A 16415-nucleotide genomic window follows, 5' to 3' on the forward strand; every position below is an offset into this window, starting at 1 on the left:
AGACCCAGAGGACCGGTGATGCAGTTCTTTGGTGCCTGCGGTTGCAGGGAGAAGATTCCGTCGACCCACGGGAGATTTCTTCGGAGCTTCTAGTGCAGAGAGGAGGCAGACTACCCCCACAGCATGCACCACCAGGAAAACAGTTGAGAAGGCGGCAGGATCAGCGTTACAAGGTCGCAGTAGTCATCTTTGCTACTTTGTTGCAGTTTTGCAGGCTTCCAGCGCGGTCAGCAGTCGATTCCTTGGCAGAAGGTGAAGAGAGAGATGCAGAGGAACTCTGATGAGCTCTTGCATTCGTTATCTACAGAATTCCCCAAAGCAGAGCCCCTAAATAGCCAGAAAAGGAGGTTTGGCTACTTAGGAGAGAGAATAGGCTAGCAACACCTGGAGGAGCCTATCAGAAGGAGTCACTGACGTAGCCTGCTGGCCCTGGCCACTCAGAGCAGTCCAGTGTGCCAGCAGCACCTCTGTTTCTAAGATGGCAGAGGTCTGGAGCACACTGGAGGAGCTCTGGGCACCTCCCAGGGGAGGTGCAGGTCAGGGGAGTGGTCACTCCCCTTTCCTTTGTCCAGTTTCGCGCCAGAGCAGGGCTGGGGGATCCCTGAACCGGTGTAGACTGGCTTATGCAGAGATAGGCACCATCTGTGCCCATCAAAGCATTTCCAGAGGCTGGGGGAGGCTACTAGTGGATCTCTGTGGAGGCTAGGAGGCTAGTGGATGGCTCTGTTAAGAGGCTACTCACAGCTAGGATGGGTCAGAGGCCTGATCTGACAGCTTGGGGCCTAGTGCTGCCCAGGAGGAACAGAACACCAACTGTGAGAAAGTAGCCTCTTTCTAGCCTTGTTACCCCCACTTTTGGCCTGTTTGTGAGTGTATGTCAGGGTGTTTTCACTGTCTCACTGGAATCCTGCTAGCCAGGGCCCAGTGCTCATAGTGAAAACCCTATGTTTTCAGTATGTTTGTTATGTGTCACTGGGACCCTGCTAGCCAGGACCCCAGTGCTCATAAGTTTGTGACCTATATGTATGTGTTCCCTGTGTGATGCCTAACTGTCTCACTGAGGCTCTGCTAACCAGAACCTCAGTGGTTATGCTCTCTCTGTACAAATTGTCACTAACAGGCTAGTTAGACTTGTTTAAGAAGCGGTACAGCTTGCTCAGCAGGAAGCTTAACCTCCTGTTCTGCTCTTACTTCAGAAAGAACTATTCCTGGATCTGGCTGCAGCTCCTGTTGGCTACTTTGCTCAGTTTCCTACGATGTTTGGATACTAGTATTTGGCTGAGACAACTCCAAATTAGGCTCACTGTTCGTAGCCATGAGTGGCTGCCATGAGTGGCTGCCTCGCTGAGAGACATGGCTTTGGACTTAGGTTGAGGTGGTACCGTCCTGCCCAGCTTGCTGTCCGAGGACGGTGTGGCCAGCCCACAATGTTTACTGAAAACGTTTGAGGGTAGTACGCCAATGGCGACAATCTGCTTCTTCTTTTCCTCCTCACTGGCCACTTTGACAGTTGGCACTTAAATGCACAAACCGAGGCAGAGGAGTCACATGTCCCGGTATTCTGTCTGGCAGTACTGTTGGGGATGTTTCTTGTGCACTTTGCACAGAAAGATGAGAGGTAAATCCTCTATATGTCCTCCCTATGTCAAAACAACACACACAAAAGTTGCAGAGGTAATTAGGTTACTCGGTACGGCCACAATCACATTAATTGTCATCCTGTCACCACTCTTGGTCTCTTCTCAAGACTGTTGTGTTGGTGAGAGTGCAAGGAATTCCTCCTTATGGAAGAGGTGGTCTCACACACTTGGTGGTGTCATGCTTCATCACTAACTACCTCTTCCCACCCTGGCAGGATCACAACCAATGTGATTGTGGCCTTACTGAATAACCTCATTTCCTCCACTCCTTTTGTGTGTATTGATGCCTCATGTGCACCTAAAAGCAAACAAGTAAGAAAAATAAATAGTGAAACATGGCATTTTTGCAGTTTGAATTATTCATAATATGGACAATATAATTTAGTAAGGTTGTCCCAGATACTTAACAACAGTATCGACTTTCAATTGCAATCCACACCATAATATTTCAAATCAAGATAACAACATACAGATTTAATTGTTTGCTTTATGTGCATCTAAGGGGTGCACCTGTGGCAGACAGAGGGGTGCGGGGAAAATATAATAGTCCTTAAAAAATTAATGCTGGTGTGTGTCTATGGCCTAAGAGAAGAAGACCTATATTAGGCAGGGTGTGGAGGGAAAATGTGAAAAATAAACAATTAATCGCTGGTGTGTCTCTAGGGACCATAGGAAATCCATTGGAGGCACGGTGGTGCAGGAAAAAATGGAAAAAATGCGTATACTAATATAAACACTGTTCATACACATACTACAATGATCTTCAAGCACATTAAACTGATATCAAGCAAAAAAGGAAAACAAGCATTGGCAAAGCCAATAGGTCCTGCCTATGTGAGGTCGATTGGCTTGGTCAGTTTTTTTAGCCAAGTTGACAGCAACCCATGTGCTGTGGAGAATGACTAAAAGTAATAAAAAAGTGTTATGATGTTGCCAATGCTGGCGGCACCACAGCACTTTTAAAAAAACTTTTAACCATGATGCACTGCAACCGCACAACTGTACAACATGGTTTAATGTTTTCTTTGCCATTGTACAGCTGCACGTTTGATGGGTAGCACTATAAAAATGGCCTGGATTGACCACATCATAGTGCTTTGTTTTTACTTTTAGCTGTGCTGCTGTATAACGTACCTAAAGAAAACATTGCCATAGCCAACTGATATCGCACATAGGTGAGACCTTTTAGCTTTGCCAATGTATTTTTTTTATTTGTATTTTTTAAGAAAACTGTGCTTTCTAATCCAGCCTGATTTACTAATCCAATAACACCCAGACCATGGCATCATGCTGAAGAAAGGCTAGAAAGGCTGCAGTGCTGACCAGTGAAAGACTTCTTTAACTCCTTGGTGTTTTGCTTTCCTTATCTTATGACCGAGCTGACAAAACTTCTCTAGAATGCACTTCTTAGTTTAAAGAAGACATTTATTATTATTACTTCACCACAAGGTTCCTGAAAGACGAGATTAGTAGGTTGGAAGCACACGTTTAAAAGTAGCCGCAGCAATGAAAGCAAAATATATCAAAGTACTTCTCAATTGCAATGTACAAAGCAAATACAGGTGATTATATTATACCATATTCAAAGCAAAGAATAAAAGTCAACATTTCATCACCGTAGGGCCTATCACTGATCATCATCCTTCTCATGCCTGCCAGTTGATGACACCTGTTCAACTGCGAAAAGAAGATTTTCCATCCAAACGGGAGGCTAGGCAGCTGACGTCCGCTCCTGACTGAAGTCCTGGAGAATCTCTCCTTGCTGCTGCCCAGGGTCACTGTTAAAAGCAAAAATGCTGGCTCAGTGTGGGAACCGAACAAGTCTGGAGAGTGGCCAAGTCTCCAAACTTCACTCGTTCCCAGGCTGGACTGAGAGGTAAACACAAAATCTATGCTCTCTTATCAGCTAGGGTTTGGTGTAAATTCAATACAAAAAACACAGCTTGGTCAACCATGTGGAAAAACACAGAAAAACACAGCTCAACTACAATGCCTAACTCCACGTTAAAGCCAATAGGCAGCTAACCTAAATGCCAAATGTAATGTCTAATGCCATGTTAAAGCCAATAGGCATCTAAACTGAATACAGAATGTAATGTCTAATGCCATGTTAAAGCCAATAGGTAGCTAACCTAAATAACAAATGTAGGGCCATATTTATACTTTTTGACGCAAAACTGCGCTAACGCAGTTTTGCGCCAAAAAAATTAGCGCCGGCTAACGCCATTCTGAATCACCATGCGGGCGCCGTATTTATTCAATGATGTTAGCCGGCGGTAGCCGCCGGCGCTGTCTGGTGTGCGTTAAAAAAAACGACGTACACCAGGCAGCGCCGGCGTAGGGGGAAAATGGAGTATGGGTGTCCACAAATGGTGCAAGTCAGGCTGAGGCAATTTTTGCACCTCAACCTGATTTGCACCATTTTTTTACGACGCCCAACCCCCATTGAAATGACTCCTGTCTTAGCGAAGACAGGAGTCATGCCCCCTTGCCCAATGGCCATGCCCAGGGGACTTCTGTCCCCTGGGCATGGTCATTGGGCATAGTGGCATGTAGGGGGGCACAAATCAGGCCCCCCTATGCCACAAAAAAAATATATATATACTTACCTGAACTTACCTTAATGTCCCTGGGATGGGTCCCTCCAGCCTTGGGTGTCCTCCTGGGGTGGGCAAGGGTGACAAGGGGGGTCCCTGGGGGCAAGTGAGGGCACCTCTGGGCTCCTTCAGAGCCCACAGGTCCCTTAACGCCTGCCCTGACCCAGGCGTTAAAATCCTGCGCTAATGCAGGTTTTTTAGACCCGCCCACTCCCGGGCGTCACTTTTGCCCGGGAGTATAAATACGACGCATATGCATCGGAGTCATTTTTTAAGACGGGAACGCCTACCTTGCATATCATTAACGCAAGGAAGGTGTTCACGCAAAAAATTACGCTAACTCCATGAACTTTGGGGCTAGACGCGTCTAACGCCAAAGCATAAATATGGAGTTAGTTTTGCGTCGAATTTGCGTCGAAAAAAACGACGCAAATTCGGTGCAAACTGAGTATAAATATGCCCCGTAGTGTCTAATGCCACATTAAAGCCAATAGGCAGCTAAACTGAATACAACATGTAATGTGCTCCTGATGAACATTGAACAACTAATATGCGCAGTGGTGAAACACAAAGTCATTGGTCAAACACAATTAATGGCATAACACTTGGTCGCCAAGGACGTCACGGTTATATCCTTGGCTACAGTGCTCAAGCACCAAGGACGTAACCGTTACATCCTGGGAGCGGCTCATTGGGGGAGCCTTAGAGTTCTCCCCATGATCCTCCCTCCCCCCAGGGCAGGGATGGAAGGGCAATCACTTTCCCTTCCACCCCTGATGCCCTCCCCACCTCCCCCAGTGATGTCTGATGACGTCAGCATGCAATCATGCACAGACCTCATCATGCTTGTATTTCTCTTCCGATCAGGGGGTTGGGGAAGGCAGAGAGGCATCAAAGGAAAGGAAGGGCCTTTCCTTTGATGTCTCTCTGAGCATTTCTGCAGCCCAATCGTGAAGCGATCGGGCTTCAGAAATGTCCACTAGACACGAGGGATTTTTATTTACAGAAAGTAAACAATAAAGGGGATTGGTACCTTTGGCAAGGGTCGCTCCCCTGGGGGGCATTTTTTAAAGGCCTTTTCCGTCCCCCTGTGGGGGCAGAACAGCCTATTTTCTTAGGCCAATCTGCCCCCATGGGGGGCAGAAACCACTAGACACCAGGGATTTTTTTTGCGCCAATTTCACACAATGTTAGCGACCCCTTAGACAAGGGTCGCTCCTCTGGGGGGCACATTTATTTTAGGCCATTTCTGCCCATCTTGGGGGCAGATGGGCCTATTTTAATTATGCTTATCGTAGGGGGGCAGAAACCACTAGGCACCAGGGATTTTTTAATTTTGTATTTTTTACAGATGAGGAGTCGTTTCCCTCGGGGGAGAATTTATTTTAGGCCATTTCTATTAGGCCGATCTGCCCCCGGGGGGCAGAAACCACTTAGGCATCAGGGATAGGTGTGTGTTTTGTTTGGGGGGGCAGCCCCTTGGGCAAGGGTCGGTCCCCATGGGGGGTACATTACTGTTGGCCATTTCCTGCCCCCTAGATTGGCCTAATTTTTTAAGGCCCTTTGCCCCCATGGGGGGCAGAAAGCCTGCCAGACATCAGGGAAGAATTATTACTCAAAAAATAAGGGGGAGGATATGGCCATACTCCTACCCCAAATAAATGGGGACAATGTTGTTCTGCCCACTGGTGGCAGATGGGGCAATTACCCCCAATCCACTCCCCGGGGGGGCAGAAAGCCTAGTAGATGCCAGGGAATTAAAAAAAAAAAATAGTTGGTTGGTAGCTACCAATCAGTATGGGCATGGTTAACCCAACTGAAGCGGGTAACAGTCTTCCAACATTCTTCCAACTCTCCCCCACACACTAAAAGATCTTATCCCAACAGCAAGCAAGAGGACATTTGATTATTTTGTTTTTTGGTTTTATATTTGGGCCGTGAGAGCTTGTCTCAATCTCAAAATCGTCCCATTTGGAATGGTGAGGGCTGCACTTTTTGGAGTTTGGGATGCTGCCATGTAAAAAAATCTACGAGACCTAGACACATCTGAAAATTAAACATTTGGGTGAGTCACGGGTGGTGTGCTTTACATGCACCCCACATCATTTTCTTATCCACAATGCACTGCAAACCTCCAACTTTGCTTGAAATCACACATTTTCCCCACACTTTTGTGATGGAACATTCCAGAATCTGCAGGAATCCACAAACTTCCTACCACCCAGCATTGTCGCATCTATACCGATAGAAATTCTGCTCAACTTGTCAGCCTAATAAGGTTTTGTTTTTCAAACTGCCCTTTTGGACCCGCTTTGGTTCCCCCTCAATGTTGACGTGTTTTTGGCTCTTCCCTGTCACAGGCACTTGGCCCACCTTACACAAGTGAGGTATCATTTTTATCAGGAGACTGAGGGAAATGTTGGTTGATAGGACAATTGTGCTGGTGTGGGTGGTGATCCCACACAGAAATGTGCAGAAAATGTGATTTTTTAGCTAAATTTGAGGTTTGCTGAGGATTCTGGGTACAAAAACACAGGAGGATCCACGCAAGTCACACCTCCCTGCACTCCCTCAGAAATGTCTGGGTTTGGTAGGTTTCCCTAGATGGCTGCTGAGCCTAGGATCAAAAACTCAGGTGCCCCCGCAAAAACAGGTAGCTTTATATTTGCTAATTTTGATGTATCCACGTAGTATTTTGGGGCATTTTCTATTGTGGGCACTAGGCCTGACCGCACAAGCTAGGTATCATTTTTATCGGAGATGAGGGAAAATGCTGAGTGGAAGGAAGTTTGTGGCTCCCCTCAGATTCCACAACTTTGCAGCACTGAAATGTGAGAAAAAAGTATTTTTTTGAGGTTTGCTAAGGATTCTGGGTAACAGAACCTGGTGAGAGCGCCACAAGTTACCCTATCCTGGGTTCCCCTAGGTGTCTAGTTTTCGTAAACGTCCAGGTTTGCTTGGTTTTCCTAGGTGCCGAATGAGCTAGAGGCCAAAATTCACAGCTAGGCACTTTGCAAAAAAAACAGGTCCGTTTTCTTTGGGAAAATGTGATGTGTCCATGTTGTGTTTTGGGGGATCTACTGTCATGGGCACTAGGCCTTCCCACACAAGTGAGGTACCATTTTTATCAGGAGACTCGGGAAATGCTGGGTGGAAGGAAAATGTTATCTCCTCAATGATTCCAGAACTTTCTATCACCAAAATGTGAGAAAAAAGTGTTTTTTAGCTACATTTTGAGAGCCCCACAAGTCGCCCAATCCTGGATTCCCCTAGGTGCCTAGTGTTGAAAAATGTACAGGTTTGGTGGGTTTCCCTAGGTGCCGGCTGAGATAGAGGCCAAAATCCACAGCTAGGCACTTTGCAAAAAACACGTCAGGTTTCAATGTAAAAATGTGATGTGTCCATGTTGCGTTTCCTGTCACAAACATTAGGCCTATTCGCACAAGTGAGGTACCATTTTTATCAGGAGACATGGGGGAACACAGAATAGAAGAACAAGTTTTATTGTCCCTTGTCTTTCTCTACATTTTTTCCCTCCAAACGTAAGACAGTGTGTAAAAAAGATGTCTATTTGAGAAATGCCCTTTAATTCACATACTAGTAAGGGGACCCTGGAATTCAGAGATATGCAAATAACCACTGCTTCTCAACACCTTATCCTATACCCATTATGGGAATACAAAGGTTTCCTTGATACCTATTTTTCATTCTTTATATTTCACCAAATGAATTACTCTATACCATGTATGCAATGAAAACTCATTGCAGGGTGCAGCTCCTTTTTTGGCTCTGGGTACCTAGGGCTCTTGATGAACATACAAGCCCTATATATCCCTGCAACCAGAAGAGTCCAGCAGACATAACGGTATACTGCTTTTAAAAATCTGTCATATAAGGAAAAAGTTATAGAAGAAAACATGGACAGAAATTGCTCTTTTTTAACCTCAATTTCAATATTTTTTTATTTTGGCTGTTACGTTCTGTAGGAAACCTTGAAGAATCCACACAAATGACCCCTTGCTGAATTCAGAATTTTGTCTACTTTTCAGAAATGTTTAGCTGTGTGGGATCCAGCATTGGCTTCACACACACTTCTGTCACTAACTAGAAGGAGGCTGAAAGCACAAACAATTCATAAAAATGAGGTATGTCTCAGTAAAATGCCAGAAAATTGTGTTGAAAAATGTGATTTTCTGAGTCAAGTCTGCCTGTTCCTGAAAGCTGGAAAGATGGTGATTTTATCACCGCAAACCCTTTGTTGATGCCATTTTCAGGGAAAAAAAACACAAGCTTTCTTCTGCAGCCCTTTTTCCTATTTAAAAAAAATGGCTGTATTTTGGCTAATTTCTTGGTCTCCTCCAGGGGAACCCACAAACTCTGGGTACCTCTAGAATCCCTAGGAGGTTGAAAAAATAGGATGCAAATTTGGCGTGGGTAGCTTATGTGGACAAAAAGTTATGAGGGCCTAAGCACAATCTGCCACAAATAGCCCAAAAAAGGCCTGGCACCAGAGGGGGAAAAGGCCTGACAGTGAAGGGATTAAACCCAGGCTCTAGCTTCTCAGTTCTGTCCAAAGAAGTAGCGCCGGGAGAATAATGATGATGCCAACTTCATGACAAACACTGTTGCCTGCAGTTATTGCAAGCAAGTAAGGTGGCAAGTGAACTGCAGAGTGCTCCATGCCTTTTGCATGCCATCTAGGCAGGTGCAGGAGCATCAGAAAGCAGCAAAGAAGCCACATGAAGAAGGAGTGGGTTGGAGTGGGAAGAGTGTCTACATCCATTCATCATCCTGTGATCTTGGACAAATTAATGTTAACTTCTGTAAAGTAAGTGGTGCTCCTTGGCAAGTCACATTTAATTAAAATTATGCAATTATTGTGAGCTTGTATTTGGTAACTGATGCTTATTGGGGGCAAGAAGGTGAGCAAGTGAACAGCACAGCCCACCCTGCCTTTTGCATGCCTATATAGGCAGGTGCTGGAGTACCAGAAAGAGGAGAAGGAGTGGGTGAAAGGGGAAAGGCAGGGTGCAGCCGAATGACCAGAGCTGCAAAACAGGAGAACCAGGTCTCGGCGTCAGCTCAATGATCCTGGGCAATCACATAAAGTAGAAATAATTAAATTAATGTGAACTTGTGTAATGAAACTGCTGCTTACGTAAAGCTCTTCAATGCCTTTGGGTCCAGTTATGGTTGTGGCTATATAATTCAAGAAAAAAGTGAGCAGCAGGAAGTGGAAGTAGGAGAGAAATAGTACCTCAATCACATCAGGAGCAGAGCATAGGCACAGAATTATTTGGAATTAATCTGTGCATGGTCCCTGCTCCACAAAAGTGACTGGAAATTATGTAACGACTGCACTGGCCATTTAAGGAGGCTGTAATGAAGACTGATGGGATGCTACCAACTGGTAACCAGTGGGTGGTCTACAAGCACTTTTTTGTATACAACATTGTCTCACAAGCAAGACTCATATGCTAGCGCATGCACTTGCAGGCTCAAACCTAAAAATAATAATGGCAGAGACCTCTTTTATTAATGTATCTACAAAATGGCTTTGAAAACTGGAAAAAAGGGATTACTAATACACTAGGTGACTGGCTGAAAATGGCCGCCGGCCACATGATCAAACAACAACAATAGCAACCAACAAGGCATGAAAAACAAAGAACTCATGCAGGCTGAAGGCCTTATTTAGATCTTGGTGGGTTTGGACCCGCTGTCACTTTTCAGTCAGTTAATCTATTCGCCTACTAGGTGGTCCACACACTCTATTTCAATGCTAGTGGGTCAATGGACGATAGATCATCTGCGTTCTGCCGTCTCCACCAGAATGTTCTACCCTCTTCGAAAGTGTAATAGGCAAAAGTGGCGTTCATAGGGAGCGCAGTCAATAATTCTGCTGGCTTAATCACGATGCGCCTTCCATTCAAGGTAACTGTGGCGACTAAACCTCCACACCTGAGTTGGCAATTTGGAAGGCATATATGGTAGAACTTACCTTCTTTTTTTTTTCAACTTCCCTTTCTGTTATGAACCCAGCCGTCTAAGTCCTTCCTTTGCTGTTGCTACTTGGCTATGAAGCAAATAAACCCCGCTATCGCCAGAATCGAAGGTAAGCATCTGTTTTACTTGTTTCTTTTTGAATTGTCTGTTTACTTAGCTCTGGCCTCGTGCATTTTAAAATTTAATTTATGACAAATGTCTAATCCATTTGTGCATAATTTTGTTGTTTAAGAAATCTAAAGCAACACACCTGCATTAAATTATTACACCAGTATAATCATTATTGTCAAATTTGGCGCAAGCTAACAAATGTGTGTTTCCTAATTTTTCATAAACTATCATATTATAGGCATACACATTACGCATTTTTTGAATAATTTACATTTAATATAATTTAGCAATTGCATTAGACAGGGTAAAATGTTTTGTTTAAAAATATATATAAAATCAATGTTAGTCCAAAACCGAAATCACTTTACATATTTATGTATGTAAAATGTCTTCTTGTCTAGTGCATTTTCTGTATCTCTATAAATTTAAATTATCTCATTATATTTATTTTTTTAATCGTTTAGTTTACATAAACACACCTGTATTCAAACTATAAAACTAAAATTTCAATTGTTTTTGCTGTGAGTGTCCATTATCATGATAGAATTTGCAAATAAGAAATTTAAAACAAAATGTATTTCCTGTCATAATTGTAAGTAAACATATGTAAATCACATTTTCATCATTAACATTTTTATGAATCTATGAATTGTAAATGAAAAATATTGTTCTGAAAACGTTGTCAAATGAAAATCTTTTAATGAATAAATGAGATACTTCTCTCATAAATATTTTAATTAAATCAACACATAAAAGTAGAACAAAAGGCTTTACCATTACAACAGGCTGTGGCTGTCCATAACTTGCCTCCTATAAATACTGCCAAATGATAATCACCCCAGGAAGGAGCATCTATTAGGCACAGAGCAGGCACCTCAAGGATCTTTCTTGGGTGGGGTGGGTTTAGGTTTGACAGGGGTAAAGGACTGTTAAGGTATGAATTCGGAAGGAGGAGTACAATAAGAGGGTTTGGGGGAAGGATTGGGGTTTGGGGCAAGAGGGAGTTAAAGTTATGTTGTGTATGTTTGGATGTGTCTTTTTGGCAGGTGCTTGGTATGCAGGTGAGTGGGTGCGTTTGATGTTGGTTAGTGTGATTATGTGTGGGTGTGCTTTTGTGTGAGTGTGTTGGTTTGGATGAGTGTGGTGTTAAGGTGGTTGGTGTAGTTGTGGTTAATGTGTCTGTATGTTTGGCAGTTGCAAGTGTGTCTGGTGTATATTGTGTATGTTTTCATATGTGTGGTTTGGCTTGTGTTTGGAATTCTGATGAGTGTGTGTGTTGGTTTTGGTTGTTGTTGTTTTGTGTATAGGTATGCTTTTGTGTGAGTTTATTGGTTTAGATGAATGTGCTATTGACGCAGTTGGTGTGGCCATGGTGCTTTAGGTGTTGTGGTGCTTGTGGGTGTGGTGGTAGTTGTGGTACTTGTGAGTATGCTGGTGGCTGTGGGGGTTGTGGTGGTTGTCTGTGTGGTGGTGGATGTGGGTGTGATGGTGGTTGTGGTGGTTATAGGTGTGGTGGGGGTTGTGATGGTTGTGAGTGTAGTGTCAATAGTGCATATATGTTGTTTGTGTGTTTCTTTGTGTGCATATGTGATTGTGCTGCTTGAGTCTCTTAGAGTGGGTGACTGGAAAGATATTAGTGTGCTTGAGATTGGGGTGGGAGTCAGGGTTTGGTTTGAGGAAGGAACTCATCTTGGGGTACAAGGTTGGGCTGGGTGGAAGTCTGCGGTCAGTGAGGAGGTTATTTTTTCAAGCACTCTCTGTATGCTACACACTGAACTGTGAATGTGATCCAGAAATGCAACCATTTCTAGAATGTGGCAGCTAAGGTCCTGGATGTCATCACTATCACAGTCTGGCCTGCAAAGATGCTGTGTAAGAAGTCAATAGACTCCTCACTCAGTGTAGCCAGGGTGACAGGGGCAGGCAATGAGATGCCTGTGGTGAAGGAAACAGCAGCCCTTTTAGGGAGTCCAGTTTGGCCAACTTGGAAGGAGCAGGAGGAAGGATAGAGGTCCGTCCCTGGGTGGTGGACAACAATGAGGTTGGTACAGTTCCTGTAGGGTCCATCACCACTAGGGACTGGTTACTTGTGGAGGCCTCTGAAGATGATGATGAGCTGGTGGCCTCTGTCCAAATCCCCTCACCCTTCATGCCACTGTATCCATTGGTGTCAGATTTTTCACCACCTGAAACACAGTGACCAGATGGTTCTCTGCCTTCTTGACCAATGTTGTCTTTGCCTGCTGTAGAAAATCATGTAGCAACATGTAAAATAGTTTTATTTTTTCTGTGTAAATAAAACTGACCGTTAACGTTTTTCTTAAAACATTTTCAAAATGGCATTATTCACCTGCTTAAAAGCTTTTAAACTTTGGTTTATTTTTATCATTATCTCATGCATGTAGGGAACATCTTCAGAAACCATTTGGTCACAGTTTTATAATTTCCCATTATTGCTCCTATACTATTTTCTTTATCATTTATCTTAACCATTTTCAATTCTCTCCAGGAACTGTTTAACACCTCTGAATGATTCTGATTTGTTATTTTGAATAATGAACGTATGTCACAAAAATAATATAAGAGACAAATTCCCTGCTTTCAAGATTCATTGACTATTGCAATGATTATGGGCTCGAAATCAACCGATTAAAAACCAAGTGCATGGTGTTTGGCGATAGGAAAGGCAGAATGAGACGACCTATCTATTTAGAGGGTGCTGCGCTGGAAAGAGTCAGCGATTTTGATTATTTAGGCCTGAAACTAGAAGACTCGCACAAGTGGCAGCGCCACATCCAGAAGGCAACTTTACGATTGCAACAGCGAGCGAGTGGCATTGCAAGATTTGCAGCTAGATCTCCTAGCTTTGCCATGACGCCCGCAGTAGAAATTTATAAACTACAAGCAAGAGGGGGAGCAATCTATGGAGCTGAACTGTGGGGCCACTGTTGCCTGGATGATTTGATAAAAGTGGAGAACTCTTTCTTAAGGTCATTGCTAAGAGTTCCTTCCAGTACCCCACTGCTCCCAATACGCATGGACCTAAATCTCCCTTCTATCAGCCAGATCGTTGCACTCAAGCCCCTGTTGTACTGGATTCGCTTATGGTCATCAGATTCTCTTGTCCATTATAGATGTGCGCTAGCTAACTTGATGGCCACCAACACTAGCTCCAAAATCAAGTGGTGTGCATATGTAGAAAGGACCCTCTCGCTTCTTGGTTTGGGGTCCTATTGGAAGGAACCATTATCTATCCCTAAGAACGCAACCCAGACACTAAAGGATGCTTTCTGGCTCCACGTTCAACTTTCCCAATTGTCCGCTGTCTCGTCATCATCCATGACGGGAAACTTTTTATATTTTAAATGCCATTATGAATTTGCACAATATATGGATATAGTATCTTCTCCGTTTGCTCGTTCATTATACATTAGATTCAGGGTGGGCTCTCTTCCTTTGCGTTCCCTCACTTATAAATGGTCTAATTCTAGTTGTTCTTCTAAGATGTGTCCGATGGGCTGTGCCAGAGAAGAATCAGTAACTCATATTCTCTTCCAATGCCCCGCATACTCCAAACAAAGAGCCCGTTGGATTATTCCTCTGTGCAGAAGTAAGGGTTTTAAAAACTGCTTGCTAGCTTTGAGAATTTTTAAATCTGATTCATCGGTTTTAGTGGTTTGTTGTTTGTCAAAATATTTAGATTCAATCTGGCGTATCAGACTGAACACGCTTAAAAAAGCAGAGGGAAATTTAACAACGAATGTGGTAAACAACAATTGATGGATTTATCATTGTATGCACATATCACTTTTATTGGTTCAGACGCATTCCCTACCTGCTGTTTTTATTTTGTTTTGTTCTTAGATATTTTTTAAATAGAAATGTCCTTTTTATCTGATATGGTTTGCCAGGCTTGTATTTTATTCTTTTACCTATAATGTGTTTTTACATAACTATAAGGTGCGATTTTCCATGAGGGAACTGCTCATGTGTAAATATTTCTCTTTTCTTTTTTCTCTCCTTTTCAATCTTTTATGACTTAAATTGTTTATCATGTAGTTTGCTGTTCCTTTTTTGTGTGATGTGCTTTTATGGTATTTATATTTACCGAAATAAAGCTAAATGAATGAATGAACAAATTCCTTTGTACATTGTGTGTGCAAAGCAAAAGAAAGCAGATTGATTTTTATTTTTTAAAATACAAATATGAATCAATGTGTGTTAATATTTAGTGCAATGCTTTACTCATATATGTATAAACCAAAAGCCTGTATTTTCGTTTGGGCCTTTCACTTTGGTAGCAATTACTTCAAGTAACTTAAGCATTTTTTAAATGCAAAAAAATATATATTTTATGGATTCAGATTACATTGCTTGTTAATGTATCATGCCCTATGTATGAACTTGCAGTAAATATTAACACACACTATGATCCAATAGCTACAGCCATAGTATGATATTGAACTTGTCCTGCAACAGAATGCTGAGTCAGGAATCCAAAACTAGGACAGTGCCATCACAACTGTGAAATCTAAAAATGACTGAGGCATTCCTGCCACCCTGATGGCGATGGAGTAATTTATCCAGCAGAGGAGTACGCCATGGAAACACTTGGTCAATGCAAACTAACAGTTCAGCCTGCAGACATCTAAATTAGGTGGGTGGGAATCTGTCAGCTTCACCTTAGTACTTGAAAACACCACCATGGAGGGACAATAGGAGTCTCACCAAGATCTATATCAGGCCCTGTCTCATGGGTTTTCATTATCCTGATGAGGCTACTGGATTTGGGTGCACAATCACATAGATTGTGGGGTACTTAGTACAATACCACACCATGTGACACCTGGCGGCCTAATCCGGGTTTTTCGGCTAAGTAGCAGCGCCTCATCTCTACCGAGGAGCAGGAATGATTGCGCAAACCAGGCGCATGACATGAAAGACTCCTCAGAGGAATCGTAATTTGTCAGATCTTGTCCCTTCTTCTCAGTTACATTAGTCTCACACAGGCAAAGACAAACAGAGGCAGAATATAGTTTAATAAGGGTTTATTGAAGTAACTGTATCTTAGATAATATGTATTGCAAAAACTAGGGTGATAAAACACAATAAAAGCAAGATTGTGACAAGGAGAGTGAAGCACAAAACAGTCCCAACATACTGTCACTAAGAGTGATGTATATCTTTCCTACCTAAGCTATGTTAGAGCACAGCATAATAAGCCTAATCCGCCCTTCAGGATTCCCCCCGGGAAGACATCATCCCCCATACCTAAGTAAGGAAGATTGTAGTCTAGAGAGATAGCATCCGCATATAGGCCTCGGATTCGGTAGTCCAAGCAAGCAGCTGCAGCAAAGGCAATCAGCAATCAGCATGCAGTCGTGGTCACCTGGCTGGAATCTCCCTCTAACAAGTATGGGACAAAGAAGTGTTTTATAATAAAACAATTGATAGTCTGAGAAAATGTCCCCATGTAAGGTTGTGTATGTTTCAGTGAATGTTGGAGACACAGCGTACCACTTTGTCAGCAGCCTTGAGGAAAGAACAAAGTGAAATGCTTATCCTGCTAAGAACAAAATGTTTTCCTAGGCAAAGGAACAATTAGAAAGAAAAAAATAAAACAACACCACAAACGTGGCTAATGCTAGAGAAACAAAGCAATGCTGAATAAAATGTAACTGGGCTAAAGTGCGCAATGGCAAGCCTAGTTTGCTACAATAACATGTCTAGAATATGGTTAAAATAGCCATACAACAGCCCTGTCTGCCTACACAAAATGGACATCAGCCACATGGTCAAACAGTAACAATAGCAAGCAAGGAGACATGAGAACAAAACACACATGCAGGCTCATGTCAAAAACAAGCTGACTGCCTACACAAAATGGCCACTAGCCACATGGTCAAACAACAACAACAGCAAGCAAGGAGGCATGGAGTACAAAGAACATATGTGGGCCTATGGCAGAAGCATGCTGACTGCCTACACAAAATGGCCTGCAGTAAAAAGTTCAAACAACAACAATAGCAAGCAAGGAGGCATGGAGAACAAAGAACACATG

The sequence above is a fragment of the Pleurodeles waltl genome, chromosome 4_2 (assembly GCF_031143425.1).
Source record: "Pleurodeles waltl isolate 20211129_DDA chromosome 4_2, aPleWal1.hap1.20221129, whole genome shotgun sequence".
NCBI classification, from domain to species: Eukaryota; Metazoa; Chordata; class Amphibia; order Caudata; family Salamandridae; genus Pleurodeles; species Pleurodeles waltl.